Below are 15,885 nucleotides of genomic sequence, written 5' to 3'. Positions count from 1 at the left end.
GACTCCGCATCCCCCAGTTTTACCAGGGAACAGTCCTTTATGCGCAGCTTTGTAGGAGCTTGCCGTACCCCACTGCTGCAGGACGAACAAATTGAAGCCGTTGTCGGATGGATGGCAGCTAACGCATTGACTTCAATTAGTTCCAGAGCACTGAAGAGCACCCATCTGTCTCTTCACCACCTGCCAAATTGCCCAGGCAGTCAGAGAGCCCTGGACAGGAGCCATCTCTACTTCTGTTCTCTGAATCTGTTGGTTTGGAAAGAGGGGGCCAGCCAAGCAGCATTCGAGAATTAGAAGAAGAGGTAGTATGCAGTGATGCGCAATAGCTTTGTCTCTCTGAATCTGAAGCAGGTGGGCCAATGCCTATGGTCAGCACACCTCAGTACGGATCTGCTGATGAGACTCAGGTGCCACTTTCTGGTGCATACTGTGCTGTCGAGACTACCCAGGAGAAGCAGTCTTTTGAAGAGGGTAGTGTAGATAATGAGGTCCTTGACCCATCATGGCGTGAGGTATAGGAAGGTGGTGGGAGCAGCTCTGAGGAAGAGATTCCCCGAACGGCCAAAAAAGGAGGGAGAGGGAGGGGGCAGACTCTGTTGCCTGTAGCCTCCACTTCGACACCCATTAGGAGCATGCCTCTTCCAAAACGGGTGCTCCCAAGACTTGCAGTGCCTGGTCCTTTTTTGACACAGGTTAGATGAAAGCTATGACTGGGCAGTTAACTTACAGGGTTACAGTCTGTTTAGAAAGGATCGTAAAAATCGGAGAGGAGGAGGGGTTTGTCTCTATGTAAAGTCTTGTCTAAAGTCCACTTTAAGGGAGGATATTAGCGAAGGAAATGAGGATGTCGAGTCCATATGGGTCGAAATTCATGGAGGGAAAAATGGTAACAAAATTCTCATTGGGGTCTGTTACAAACCCCCAAATATAACAGAAACCATGGAAAGTCTACTTCTAAAGCAGATAGATGAAGCTGCAACCCATAATGAGGTCCTGGTTATGGGGGACTTTAACTACCCGGATATTAACTGGGAAACAGAAACCTGTGAAACCCATAAAGGCAACAGGTTTCTGCTAATAACCAAGAAAAATTATCTTTCACAATTGGTGCAGAATCCAACCAGAGGAGCAGCACTTTTAGACCTAATACTATCTAATAGACCTGACAGAATAACAAATCTGCAGGTGGTCGGGCATCTAGGAAATAGCGACCACAATATTGTACAGTTTCACCTGTCTTTCACTAGGGGGACTTGTCAGGGAGTCACAAAAACACTGAACTTTAGGAAGGCAAAGTTTGACCAGCTTAGAGATGCCCTTAATCTGGTAGACTGGGACAATATCCTCAGAAATAAGAATACAGATAATAAATGGGAAATGTTTAAGAACATCCTAAATAGGCAGTGTAAGCGGTTTATACCTTGTGGGAATAAAAGGACTAGAAATAGAAAAAACCCAATGTGGCTAAACAAAGAAGTAAGACAGGCAATTAACAGTAAAAAGAAAGCATTTGCACTACTAAAGCAGGATGGCACCATTGAAGCTCTAAAAAACTATAGGGAGAAAAATACTTTATCTAAAAAACTAATTAAAGCTGCCAAAAAGGAAACAGAGAAGCACATTGCTAAGGAGAGTAAAACTAATCCCAAACTGTTCTTCAACTATATCAATAGTAAAAGAATAAAAACTGAAAATGTAGGCCCCTTAAAAAATAGTGAGGAAAGAATGGTTGTAGATGACGAGGAAAAAGCTAACATATTAAACACCTTCTTCTCCACGGTATTCACGGTGGAAAATGAAATGCTAGGTGAAATCCCAAGAAACAATGAAAACCCTATATTAAGGGTCACCAATCTAACCCAAGAAGAGGTGCGAAACCGGCTAAATAAGATTAAAATAGATAAATCTCCGGGTCCGGATGGCATACACCCACGAGTACCCACCCATTATTTCTTATTTTTAGGGACTCTATAGCGACAGGGTCTGTTCCGCAGGATTGGCGCATAGCAAATGTGGTGCCAATATTCAAAAAGGGCTCTAAAAGTGAACCTGGAAATTATAGGCCAGTAAGTCTAACCTCTATTGTTGGTAAAATATTTGAAGGGTTTCTGAGGGATGTTATTCTGGATTATCTCAATGAGAATAACTGTTTAACTCCATATCAGCATGGGTTTATGAGAAATCGCTCCTGTCAAACCAATCTAATCAGTTTTTATGAAGAGGTAAGCTATAGGCTGGACCACGGTGAGTCATTGGACGTGGTATATCTCGATTTTTCCAAAGCGTTTGATACCGTGCCGCACAAGAGGTTGGTACACAAAATGAGAATGCTTGGTCTGGGGGAAAATGTGTGTAAATGGGTTAGTAACTGGCTTAGTGATAGAAAGCAGAGGGTGGTTATAAATGGTATAGTCTCTAACTGGGTCGCTGTGACCAGTGGGGTACCGCAGGGGTCAGTATTGGGACCTGTTCTCTTCAACATATTCATTAATGATCTGGTAGAAGGTTTACACAGTAAAATATCGATATTTGCAGATGATACAAAACTATGTAAAGCAGTTAATACAAGAGAAGATAGTATTCTGCTACAGATGGATCTGGATAAGTTGGAAACTTGGGCTGAAAGGTGGCAGATGAGGTTTAACAATGATAAATGTAAGGTTATACACATGGGAAGAAGGAATCAATATCACCATTACACACTGAATGGGAAACCACTGGGTAAATCTGACAGGGAGAAGGACTTGGGGATCCTAGTTAATGATAAACTTACCTGGAGCAGCCAGTGCCAGGCAGCAGCTGCCAAGGCAAACAGGATCATGGGGTGCATTAAAAGAGGTCTGGATACACATGATGAGAGCATTATACTGCCTCTGTACAAATCCCTAGTTAGACCGCACATGGAGTACTGTGTCCAGTTTTGGTCACCGGTGCTCAGGAAGGATATAATGGAACTAGAGAGAGTACAAAGGAGGGCAACAAAATTAATAAAGGGGATGGGAGAACTACAATACCCAGATAGATTAGCGAAATTAGGATTATTTAGTCTAGAAAAAAGACTGAGGGGCGATCTAATAACCATGTATAAGTATATAAGGGGACAATACAAATATCTCGCTGAGGATCTGTTTATACCAAGGAAGGTGACGGGCACAAGGGGGCATTCTTTGCGTCTGGAGGAGAGAAGGTTTTTCCACCAACATAGAAGAGGATTCTTTACTGTTAGGGCAGTGAGAATCTGGAATTGCTTGCCTGAGGAGGTGGTGATGGCGAACTCAGTCGAGGGGTTCAAGAGAGGCCTGGATGTCTTCCTGGAGCAGAACAATATTGTATCATACAATTAGGTTCTGTAGAAGGATGTAGATCTGGGGATTTATTATGATGGAATATAGGCTGAACTGGATGGACAAATGTCTTTTTTCGGCCTTACTAACTATGTTACTATGTTACTATGTATTTGCTTTGTCAAATGCAAGCTGTGTAATCAGAAAGTAAAAAGAGGAAAAAGTGTCAGCAACCTTAATACCACAAATATGTGGAAACCTATACGGACCAAGCACGTGGTGGAGTTACAAAGACACACTGAAGATCTAGGCCAACTTACAGCGCCACCTACCACCTCTTCAGCTCGTGTTGTAGACTCTTCCTCCAGCTCACACACAGCTGGTTTGGCTTCCTCACAGGATTACCATGAAAGAACCTCTGGCACTGTTGTACAGACACACAGTGTCATTCCACCCACAGCACCACGTTCCCTGTCATCCTCACACTCCCAGGCCAGTCTACAGCCATCGGTAGCACAGGCATGGGAGAAAAGGCGCCCATACTCGGCAAACCACCCCCGAGCACAGGCTCTGAATGCTGGCATTGCAAAACTACTGTCCCTTGAAATGCTCTCATTCAGGCTGGTGGAGACTGCCACCTTCCGTAACTTGATGGCATTGGCAGTCCCACAATACAACGTACCCAGCCACTTTTATTTCAGCAGGCAAGCCGACCCTGCCCTGGAAAAGCATGTGGAGGGAAAAATTAAACATGCAATACTAGATGCCATCAGTAGCAAGGTCCACCTGACCACCGATGCGTGGACCAGTAACCATGGACAGGGACGATATATTTCCCTCACTGCCCATTGAGTAAATGTTGTGGAGCTGGGTACAGATCTTGAGAGGCGCCGTACGTGTTCTGCCAACTCCAAGGATTGCAGGAATCCAGTCTACACATTGACTCCTCATACTCCAGTTCCTCTGAATCAGCACTGCAGGAGCCTTCACAGTCTACCTCCACATGGACCCGTGAACGCTTACCTGTTACGACCGATATGAGCACAACCGTGGCCAAACGTCAACAGGCCATATTGGAATTAATTTCTTTGGGGAATCGAAGCCACACAGCACAGGAGCTCTGGAATGCCATCAAGCAGGAGAGCGACGTGTGGTTTGTGCCAGCGAATCTCCAGCCAGGCATGGTAGTGACAATGGCCGAAATCTGGTGGCAGCTCTGGGCCTAGGCAACCTCACTCACATCCCATGTCTGGCACATGGGCTCAACTTGGTCATGCAGAGTTTTTTGAGGGACTATCCGGATCTTGATGCACTGCTGCACAAGGTCCGCATAGAGTGCGCTCACTTGCGGCGTTCCAGCATGGCAAGATCGCGCATTGCAGCTCTGCAGCGCCGATTCCGCCTTCCGGAACATCGCATCATATGTGACCTACCGACCAGGTGGAATTCAACGTTACATATGTTGGAGAGGTTGTGTGAGCAGCAGGCAGCAGTAATGGAGTACCAGCTGCATCAGGCGCAAACAAGTCGCACTGCACGCCGTTCACACTTTACCACCACTGAGTGGGCCTCTATGAAGGACATCGGCCACATTTTGCGTGCCTTCGATGATTCCTACGCGGATGGCGAGTGCAGATGATGCACTAGTCAGCATGACTATCCCCCTTATCTGCCTGCTTGAAAAAACACTGCAAGCGCTAAGGGAGGAGGTTGTGGAAGAGGTGGAGGATGAGGAGTCACAAATGCCATCTCCTTCTGGACAGTCTGCGCAACGTGGTTTCTCACAATTGCCTAGGCAGGGGACACTTTGTGAGGAGGATGAGGAGGAGTTAATGGAGGAGGAAGACATCTGTCCAGAGGAGGGAGGTACACAATGCTCGAGTAGTCAGTATGTAGAGCGAGGGTGGGGTGATGCAGAGCAGGCAGAGATGACGCATTAAGCATGGGACAGCGTTTCTTGGCCAGTTGGCAGTCTGCAGCACATGGTTGATTTCATGCTGCAGTGCATGAGAAACGACTGCCGCATCGCCCACATTCTCAACACGGCTGATTATTGGGTGTACACCCTCCTAGATCCTCGCTACCGGGACAACTTACAAAGCCTCATAGCACTGTTGAACTGGGAGCGTAAAATGCGGGAGTACCAAGACACACTGCTGCATTCCATCATGTTCTCCATTCTACCCGAGAGCAGTGCTGCTAGTGCTTTACAAAGCTCAGTGCGTCGAGGCAGTGGAGGAAGCGCTGCACAAAGAGGGAGCAGAAGCAGCGTCTCAGCACAAGGCAAGACCAGCATGGCCCAAATGTGGCAAAGTTTTGTGTCCCTGCCACAAATGTCTACACTATCACAGACGGCTCCAGTCAGCAGGAGGCAACGTTTCCGTCAGATGGTGACAGACTACACGTCTTGCCCTCTCAGTGTTCTCCCACACGGCTCTTCCCCCTTGAAGTTTTGGGTCTCTAAGCTGGATACATGGCCAGAGCTTATCCAGTATACATTGGACATGCTGCCTTCTGCTATTGTATTATCGAAACACGTCTTGCCTTGCACAGGCATGTACTATGGAGGACACAGCATGAACTTCAACCCAATATTGTGGCCAGCATGCAGCCAGTGGGTAAGGAAAGGGTGAATCAAACACCCGAAAACCCCGCCCATATGACCACAAACCTGTCCCGCCAAATTCAGGTGACAGGTTCCCTTTAAATAATTGGTTGGCAACAGTATCCAAGTCTCCTGTTGTGTTCATGTTTCTACCACCTGAACTCTAATCCCTGGGCTCCAACACCGCCAGTTGCTGCTCAGAAGTGCTGTCTGGACAGTCAACACTTGATCCTGTGTTATTGGGGCTCAGTAACGTCAGCTGATCCCCTGCTGTGTGTCCGGCAATTTTTCCTGCTCTGTCCACATTCACACTTCTACTACAGATTTTAAACATGCTCCAATTACGTCTCTGCCTCCACTTAGTTTCTAGTATTTACCCTGGGCTCCAACACCGCCAGTTGCTGCTCAGAAGTGTCTTTGGCACGGGTACTCCCTCCTGACCAGCCTGATTCCAGCACCGCCAGCTGGTTCCGGGTAGTGTCAACATAACTTTGCCTCCAATACTTTGTCCTGTCGTGTTCTGATCGGGTTAGCCGACTCTATGGTGTCTGCAGTTTAGGTGCTTCCTATGTGGGCTGCGGGATCTGGCAATGAAGGCTGGTTCCGTAGTGCCAATCGGACAAGCTCCCCCTGTAGGACTGTGGGTTTTGGTAACTCCGGCCGGCTCACGGCCTTGCAACTTTTTTTTCATGCGTACCTTCGGCTGCCTATCTGAGTTCCAGTACCATTAGCTGGTTCTTTGGAAGTAAATCTTGAATATGTCCCCCTGGGTTCCAGTAACATCAGCTGGTTCCAGGCAGGGCCTTTGGCTTAGGTGCCTCCTTCTCGTTCCACCAACGTCTGCTGGTCCTTGGTAGTGCTTTCTGGCATGGGTACCTCCTGCTTAGTAACCGGGTTCCAGTACCATCAGCTGGTCCTCGATAGTTCCATTGGCTCTTGTACTTTCTACTACATTTCCAAGTTCAAGCTTTTTGAAATGGTTTTTGGTAATCACTCTGGATCTCCCTGACGACGACCCTAAAGACAACAACACTGAAGACCACCCCGAAGAAGACGATGACCCCGAAAATGACTACCCTGGAGACGATGACCCTGAAGACCACCCCGAAGAAGACGACGACCCTAGAGATGACGACCCTGAAGACCACTCCGAAGAAGACGACGACCCCGAAGACGACGACCCTGAAGACCACCCTGAAGAAGACCAAGAAGATGACCCTGAAGAAGATGACCAAAAGGACAAAGAACAAGAAGACAACCACCAAGATACAGAAGAACAAGAGACAGAAGACCAAGAAGCAGAAGAACAAGAAGCTGCGAAACAAAAAGAAGAACATTAAGCATAATACTAAAAATCAGAGCAAAATATATCTAAATTATAAGCAGAAGAAGACTAAGCAGTGTATGGGGGTGAGTCCGTTCCTCCTCGTGGTGCCCCTGGAAAATACCTGCTGCTGCAGGCAAAACTGAACACGGACAAATCCTGTTGTAAATCTTTTGTGACAGGCAGAACGGAAGGTGTAATCTTCAAACTTTTATAGATAACAACTACAGGAATGCCTGTCACAAATAAGAATATGATGAAGAAAAAGAATATGAAGAATAATAGTTGAGTAAGAAGAATATGAAGAATGTAAAAAAACACCGGATTACGTACCGGTAATGCTCTTTTATAGAGCCACGACAGCACCCACTGAAAGAGGGGATCCGCCCCTAGGAACAGGAAACCCTACGGAGAGCTAAAAGGGGCGGTCCCCCTCGCTCCCACAGTTTCGGTTACAGAGATTGCGAGGAACCGCCCACCAGTTTTAGTAGGTAATTCTATATCATCATTTACTATAACTTAACTATGTATAATTACAGGAATCCACCACCCTTAACAGTGCTCATATGTAAACTAATATATGTAAATGGGAGGGAAGTGAAGGGGTGCTGTCGTGGCTCTATAAAAGAGCATTACCGGTACGTAATCCGGTGTTTTCTCTTCGCCACGACAGCACCCACTGAGAGACTTTCAGAGATAGTTATTTGGGGGGGATTATCGTATTAAGAACAGATCTACCGAAACACAAATCAGTGGAGGCAGATAGATCTAACCTATAGTGACTATAGAAGGTAGAAGGGGAAGACCAGGTTGCGGCCTTACATATGAGTTCTATAAGAACCTCTGCTCGCTCAGCCCAGGATGATGCTATCGCCCGGGTGGAATGTGCCTTCACAGCTTCAGGTGGATTCTCCCCTTTAGACGAATAGGCCAGGTATATCGCCTCCCGAATCCATCGGGATAGTGTGCCTTTTGTAACACCAGATCCTTTCCTTTGACCCTGGAAGGAAACAAAGAGAGCCCTGCTCTTCCTCCAGGCGCTAGTCCTGTCTAGATAAGCTATTATAGCCCTTCTCACATCTAAAGTATGGTACTTTTCTTCCTCTTGATCTGCAGGGTCATTATAAAAAGAAGGAAGAAGGATTTCTTGAGACCTATGAAATTTAGTACACATTTTAGGTAGGTAGGAAGGGTCTGTTTTCAAGACAATTCTATCTGGAAAAATTGACATAAAGGGAGGATCTACTGATAGCGCCTGTATGTCACTTACCCTTCTTGCCGATACCAGCGCGACAAGAAGAGCATTCTTAAGGGAAATACATTTGATATGAGCTGAGTCTAGAGGCTCAAATGGGTGACCTGTTAAGGCTTCCAGGACCAAATTAATATCCCAAGGAGGTATCTGGGGAATCTGGACTGGCTCTGATCTCTGGCAGGCTGAAATAAATCTAGCTATCCACCTATTACCCGCCACATTGTGACAATACAAGGCCCCTAGAGCAGAACACGACCTTTCTGAAGAAACTCTAGAATAGTAGAGACGGGAATTTTATTTGATAAGGCTGATGGATAGAGATTTAAAAATTTCTTCCACACTCTCACATATATGGCAGTAATGGATTTCTTTCTACTTGCCAATAAGGTATTAATTACTTTATCAGAGAAGCCTCTTAGTTTTAACAGCTGCCTCTCAAATTCCAGGCTGTCAATCGTAGACCCTTCACATGAGGCTGGTTGAAGAACCCCTGGAAAAGAAGATCCTGATCCTCCGGGAGAATCCACGGATCTGAGATGGACATGGCTCTGAGTAGGGAAAAACCATGGTCTCTTTGGCCAAAATGGGGCGATCAGGATTATATTTGCCCGGTCCTCCCTTATCTTCCTGATTACTGTTGGAAGAAGAATCAGAGGAGGAAAAGCGTATGCTTTCTGAAATGTCCAAGGAACCTGAAGGGCATTGAGAATATCGGGATTGTCGGCCTGGAACATTGAAGCAAATCTTTTTAACTGCCTGTTGTTTCTTGTAGCGAAGAGATCTATATCGGGAACACCCCATTTCATAGTTATCATTTTGAAAATTCGATGATTTAGAACCCACTCCTCTTGGTGGAGGGTATGACGACTGAGGAAGTCTGCTCTTGAGTTGTCCACTCCTCTGACATGTAGCGCTGACAGGGACAGAAGATGTTCTTCGGCTATAGTTAGAATGTCTTCGGTTATAGACATAAGAGTTCCTGATCTTGTTCCTCCTTGATGATTGATATAAGCCACTGATGTCATGTTGTCTGACAGAATTCTGCTATGTGTCCCGAGTAGCTGCGGAAGGAATGCACATAGAGCATGATAGATAGCTTTTAGCTCTCTTATATTAGAAGAGTCGTCTGACTCTGTGACTGACCATAGTCCTTGGACTAGGTGGTCTTCTAAATGTGCTCCCCAGCCAGTAGGACTGGCATCCGTACATATTATGTTTGAGGGTTTGACTACCCAGGGGACCCCTCTAACCAAGTTTTTTTGTTCTAGCCACCAGTTTAGAGATTGGACTACTTCATCAGAAAGAGAAATCTTAACATCTAAACGACCATGAGATTTTTCTTCTTCATGTAAAATTGCATACTGTAAATGCCTCGAATGGAATTGGGCCCATGGAACCGCTGGGATACATGACGTGAAGGAGCCAAGAAGGAACATGCCTTCTCTCAAAGAAATGAGGGTTTTATCTATTACCAAAACAGCTAAAATAGACACAGCCAGCTCACCAAGCAGCCACCGCAGGTGCACGGAACTCCACGTAGATCAGCGTAGTCATCAGATGAGGAAAGAAAAAAAAAAAAAGTCGTCCCAGCTCCATATTCTTAAAAATCCAGGCTTGAAACTTTATTGTGCCAATGTAAAAACAGTGGATACATGCTCTCCGGCCGCACACCGGGACACAGACAGCGACGCGTTTCGATCCCTAAGGATCTTTATCAAAGCTGCATACATGTAATTGTGTGCTCATTATATAAGACCTAGTGACCAATGCAACACCAGCAAGTGGTCACATGATCCAGCACAAGGTCCTTCAGATAAAAAAGGACTCCAGATCATCGCACATAACTTAACAAATTTGACATATAATAAAATAAATAAACAAGAAAAATTAATTCTTAAAACCATACCAAAACACATGCAAATAACATTAATAATGAAACATCAGTTCACTACGTTTGTTGAGACCTGCAGGAAACCGGGTGTTGAGGTAATAGATCCAAAAAGCCTCACGAGTGTGAAGCAATCATCTCATGTCTCCACCCCGTGTTGGTTTGTTAACCCTTTCAATTCCCTGTACTCTAAAGAATTGAGTGCTGCGAGCATGGACTGAAATAAAGTGCTTCGAAGCCGCAGTAATAGTGCGAGTTGAATTGCCAGTGTGACAAATGTTCACCTACCCGAACTTTTAATCTGCATGACGTGCATCCCACATATGATAACTGGCACATGGTACAATCGATTTTATAAATAACAAAATCGGTGTTGCAATTAATATATTGTTTGATATTAAAACTTTGAGAATTATCGCTACTATGAAACATTTTCGTGATATTCGCATGTGCACAAGTCCTACATTTATTAGAGCCACATTTAAAGAAACCATTATAGTCAAGCCATGTCCTACTCCTCTGACTCTTAGTACAAAACAAACTTGGCGAAATTCTATTACCTATGGAGGGGGCTTTCCTAGCCACAACATTAACGCCAGTTTGTAAAATTCTAGCCAAACTTTCATCTTCTTCTAAGATAAGAAGAAATTTATTAATAATGCCCTTGATCTGATGGAACTGAGGGCTAAATTGAAAGCAAACAAAAGGTTTGCCTGCGTCACGAGGAGCTGACGGCATATTAGGCTTGCGAACAATAAGATCCTCCCGTTTCTTATGACTAACAATTTCTTGCGCCCTATTCAAAGTCCAATCTGGGTAGTGGCGACGTTTAAGTTTGCCCGATACCAGATTCAATTCTCTCTTTAAGGCCGGGGACACACACAACGTATAAAAAAACGGTCCGTTTTTGACGGACGAGAATCGCACAAATGTTACCAAAACAGTGATCCGTGTGCAGTGCGAGGATGCGATTTTCTCGCATCAAATGATCCGTGTGACATCCGTGTGACATCCGTATGGCATCCGTATGGTGAGATTTTCTCACACACTTGCAAAATGAGCAAATAATGGCTGAGCCTTTCCTGTCACCTGCCCAATGCCTGAGAATTTCTCGCAAGTCACACTGATGGTCCGTGTGCTGTGCTATTTTTTCTCGCCCCCATAGACTTTCATTGACGATTCTCGGCCGAGAAACGCTGACAATCGCAGCATGCTGCGATTTCACTCGGATCCTGAATACGGCCGAGAAAATATCGGATGATGGGAGCTGCCCCATAGATTAACATTGGGACGAGTGCTATGCGATTTTTTATCACATTGCACTCGTCTGTATTACGGTCTAGTGTGACCCCGGCCTAAATCGCAGTTATTACTGCAATTGCGTTTGACTCTGACATATTCTCCTACTGGAACAGAACGAATTGTATGCCTAGGGTGGCCACTGCTCGCGTGCAGAATAGTGTTCCCACTAAGTGACTTGTGATGTGTATTTGTTGAAATTAAACAATTGGCAACACCACTCAAACTAAGATCCAAAAAATGAACATGGCTAGTATCCTGTCTATAAGTGAAGCGTATATTATATACATTGGAATTCAGATAATTCACAAATTCCGGTATGGCAGATACATCGGCACCCGAAATAATGAGCAAATCATCGATGTATCTGCCATACCAGACTAGACAAGACAAAAATGGATTGGAGACAGAAAAAATAAACTCATACTCCCAAGATGCCATGACAAGGTTAGCCAGGGAAGGTGAAAATTTAGCACCCATGGCCACACCAGATTTCTGTAAAAAAAAATTGACCATTGAAAGAAAAAAAATTATGTGTCATGAGAAAAAATGTGGCCTGTAAAATAAAGTTTTTTAAATCACTTGAATAATCACTAAATCCATCTAAATGAAATTGAAGGGCACGCATTGCCAATCATGTGGAATACATGTATATAACGAAATTACGTCACAGCATAGCCAAGAATAACTGGAAAGCCACAATTTGTCCGAAAAAACATTAAGCACCTCCTTAGAGTCTTTAATGTATCCAGGAATTCTGCATACAAGAGGATGAAGTACTGAATCAACCCATTCCCCCAAATGCTCATTGGCTGAGCCAATGCCGGAGACTATTGGCCTCATAGGTGGAATGGCATCAGTCTTATGGACTTTGGGAAGTCCATGTAAAATCGGACATACCGGATCTGTAACAATCAAATAATCCATTTGTTTTTTTGAAAGCACACCAAGGCTAAAACCTTCCCTGATGATAATGTCTATTTGTTCCTTGAATTTGGTTGACGGATTGGAGCTCAGTTTATCATAAGTGGACGTGTCCGAAAGCAATTCCATAATTTTACAACAATAGTCAGATGAATTCATAACCACCACCAATCCCCCCTTGTCTGACACTTTAATTATGACGTCTTCCATCTCCTTCAATTCCTGTAATGCTCGCCATTGTTTACTTGAAAAATTCCTAGTGTTGTGATTATAGGAAGTAGATGACATGCTGTTACTCAATTTTCTTAATTCCTTTTTCACAATTTCCTGAAACCTGTCCATGCACTCAGATCTGGCATGGACAGGATAAAAATATGGATTTTTAGTTGTAAAATCAGGAGATTGATTAATAGTAGGAATATTAAGCTGATCCTCTGTATTGAGAGATTGTAAAGTGACCAAAGACATTTGTTCGGAAAAATTCATGCCCAAAAATTCATTATCGGGTACCTCATGATGATTAATATTATCCCCTGGATCTACATCATTGGTATTATCCAAAAAATGCTTTTTAACAGTCAGATTACGCACAAATTTATTGACATCAAGAATGGTAGCAAATAAGTCAAATTTCTGGTTAGGCACAAAATTAAGACCTAAGGAAAGAACTTCCAATTGGTCCGATGTTAGACTTCTTGAAGATAGATTTAAGACATTATCGTTGTTGTTGGTAATATTCATTTGAAAAGCCGTCTCCTGTGACGAGTCATAACTCCATAGCCTTCTGCGGTGCTTCCTACCGCCCCGCCTTTTGCGTTTTTTGAATGTCAAAAAAACTTTTTTCTTCCAATGGTACAAGTTTCTCCAGAAGACAAATCCGAGACACTGCGATTATTATCCGAAGAGTCAGGATCGGAAGAATTAAAGTTGACATGCGGTTTGGCTGCTGGTTGTTTATGACTTGCATTGGTCACTAGGTCTTATATAATGAGCACACAATTACATGTATGCAGCTTTGATAAAGATCCTTAGGGATCGAAACGCGTCGCTGTCTGTGTCCCGGTGTGCGGCCGGAGAGCATGTATCCACTGTTTTTACATTGGCACAATAAAGTTTCAAGCCTGGATTTTTAAGAATATGGAGCTGGAACGACTTTGTTTATCTATTACCGACTGAACCTTATTTCTAACCGTTATTTGTTTAGTTTCCGGAAGGAAACATCTCTGGCTTGTAGAATCTAATATCCCCAGAAAAATTTGCCGAGTTGTTGGGAATAGCCTAGATTTTTCCCAGTTTATTATCCAACCTAATCCTTGCAGAGATGCTATCATATTACACAATCGTTGTTGACATTGTGAAGGAGAATTTCCTACTACCAAGATGTCGTCTAGGTATGGAATTACGAGGGTGTCCTTTAACCTTAGGTATGACATTACCTCCACCATTAATTTAGTGAACACTCTAGGAGCTATAGATAGTCCAAAAGGCATTGCTGTTTACTGAAAGTGCCGGATACACCCATTCAATACAATCGCCACACGGAGATATTGTTGATGCTCTATATAAATTGGTAGATGGTAATACGCATCTTTAAGGTCAAGAACCGTCATAAAGCAATGGGGAAACAGGAGTTTAATGGTGGACCGGATAGACTCCATTTTAAAGGTTTGATTTTCTAAGTAGATGTTCAACTTTTTAAGATTTATAATTGTTCTGAATGTCCCATCCGGTTTTGGAATCAAAAATAACGGGGAATAGAATCCCTTTCCCTCCTGAAGGAATGGAACTTCCACCAAGACTCCCTTGGATAGAAGATTCATTACCTCCTGCTCCAATGCCTCCTGTTGCAATTGAGACTTTAATGAAGTCAATAGAAATGAGTCCGGAGGGACTCGGGAAAATTTTAATCTTAAGCCAGAGGTGATGAGGCTATTTGCCCAAACATTAGATGTTATTGCCCGCCACTGATTTGAGAAGGAGGACAATCTGCCTCCCACAGGCAGATCTGTCCTAACGGGGTTTGTCTTCAACCTTGAAAGGGCGCTTCCCAAAGAATGCACCTCTTTGTTTTGTGTCTCTTGTGGCCCAGCGGTCTTGGTTCTTAAAATCCTTCCTTTTATTAAACGCGGGCTTTCGGAACGCTCTCCTATAGAATGGAAGGTAATTATTATTATTATTAGGGAAGCCCTTTTTTCTCTCTCCCGCTTTGGTTAGAATCTCGTCCAGTTTAGTACCAAACAGGTACTCACCCTGACATGGGAGGCCACACAATTTGGATTTCGTTTGGGGATCACCCCTCCAGCCCTTAAGCCACAGGGCCCTACGGGCTGCATTCGTCAGTCCTGCCGACTTGGCTGCCAGGCGGATGGAATCAGCAGATGAGTTCGCTAAGAAGGCTGTAGCTCCCCTAATTAGGGGTATAGAGGATAATAATTTGTCTCGAGAGAGACCTCCTTTCAGCCCTTCCTCCAAGTCACTTAGCCAGACTAGCATGGACCTAGCGGTGCATGTAGCCGAAATAGCCGGTCTAAAAGCCCCTGTAGAAGTCTCCAAGGCTCTTTTCAAAAGCGAGTCAGCCTTACGGTCTAGTGGATCTTGTAACGAGCCTGAATCCTCCACAGGCAGCAAGGATCTTTTGGATGTGGATGCCACTGCCGCGTCTACCTTCGGGGCTTTTGACCAGGTTGAAAACTCTTCATCATTGAAGGGATAACGCCTTTTTGAAGATGGTGGTAACCCCCTTTGCCCCTGGCTTTCCCACTCCTTTTTGATTAAATTTTTCACTGCTACTATTACCGGAAAGGAGGGCCTCTTTCTTTCGGATAGATCAGCAAACATTATGTCTTGCTGTGTTCTAGGGACCTTAGAATCCTCGATGCCCATGGTATTACAAACGGACTTCACAAGGTTATCAATACTATCCGTGGGAAAGCATGTATCCTGACCCTCATCCGAGGAAACATATTCTTGGGATTTGTCAGAGTCTGCATCCTCTATATCAGAGGGCTGGTCAGATATAGGGGAAACGTATCCCCTTTTCTCCTTAGTACGCGGCTCCTTGTCAGAACTATGCAGGGCTCGTAATTCTTCCCTAATCATGATTCTAATATCTTCAGATTTAACTAAGGCTTCCTCCCGTAAGGTAGTATTAATACATGAATTACAAAGCCTCTTAGTGTGACTATCTGGAAGGGGCTGGAGACATAACGCACACTGTTTGTGTTTCGTTTTTTCCGTTCTTTTTGCCTAGGGTGTATAGAGGGAGAGGGGACAATAATCAGCTTAGTGGGGAAGATGCACACTCAC

This window comes from Ranitomeya imitator, chromosome 1 (genome assembly GCF_032444005.1).
Source record: "Ranitomeya imitator isolate aRanImi1 chromosome 1, aRanImi1.pri, whole genome shotgun sequence".
Classification (NCBI taxonomy): domain Eukaryota; kingdom Metazoa; phylum Chordata; class Amphibia; order Anura; family Dendrobatidae; genus Ranitomeya; species Ranitomeya imitator.
This window is presented reverse-complemented; position numbering follows the sequence as displayed.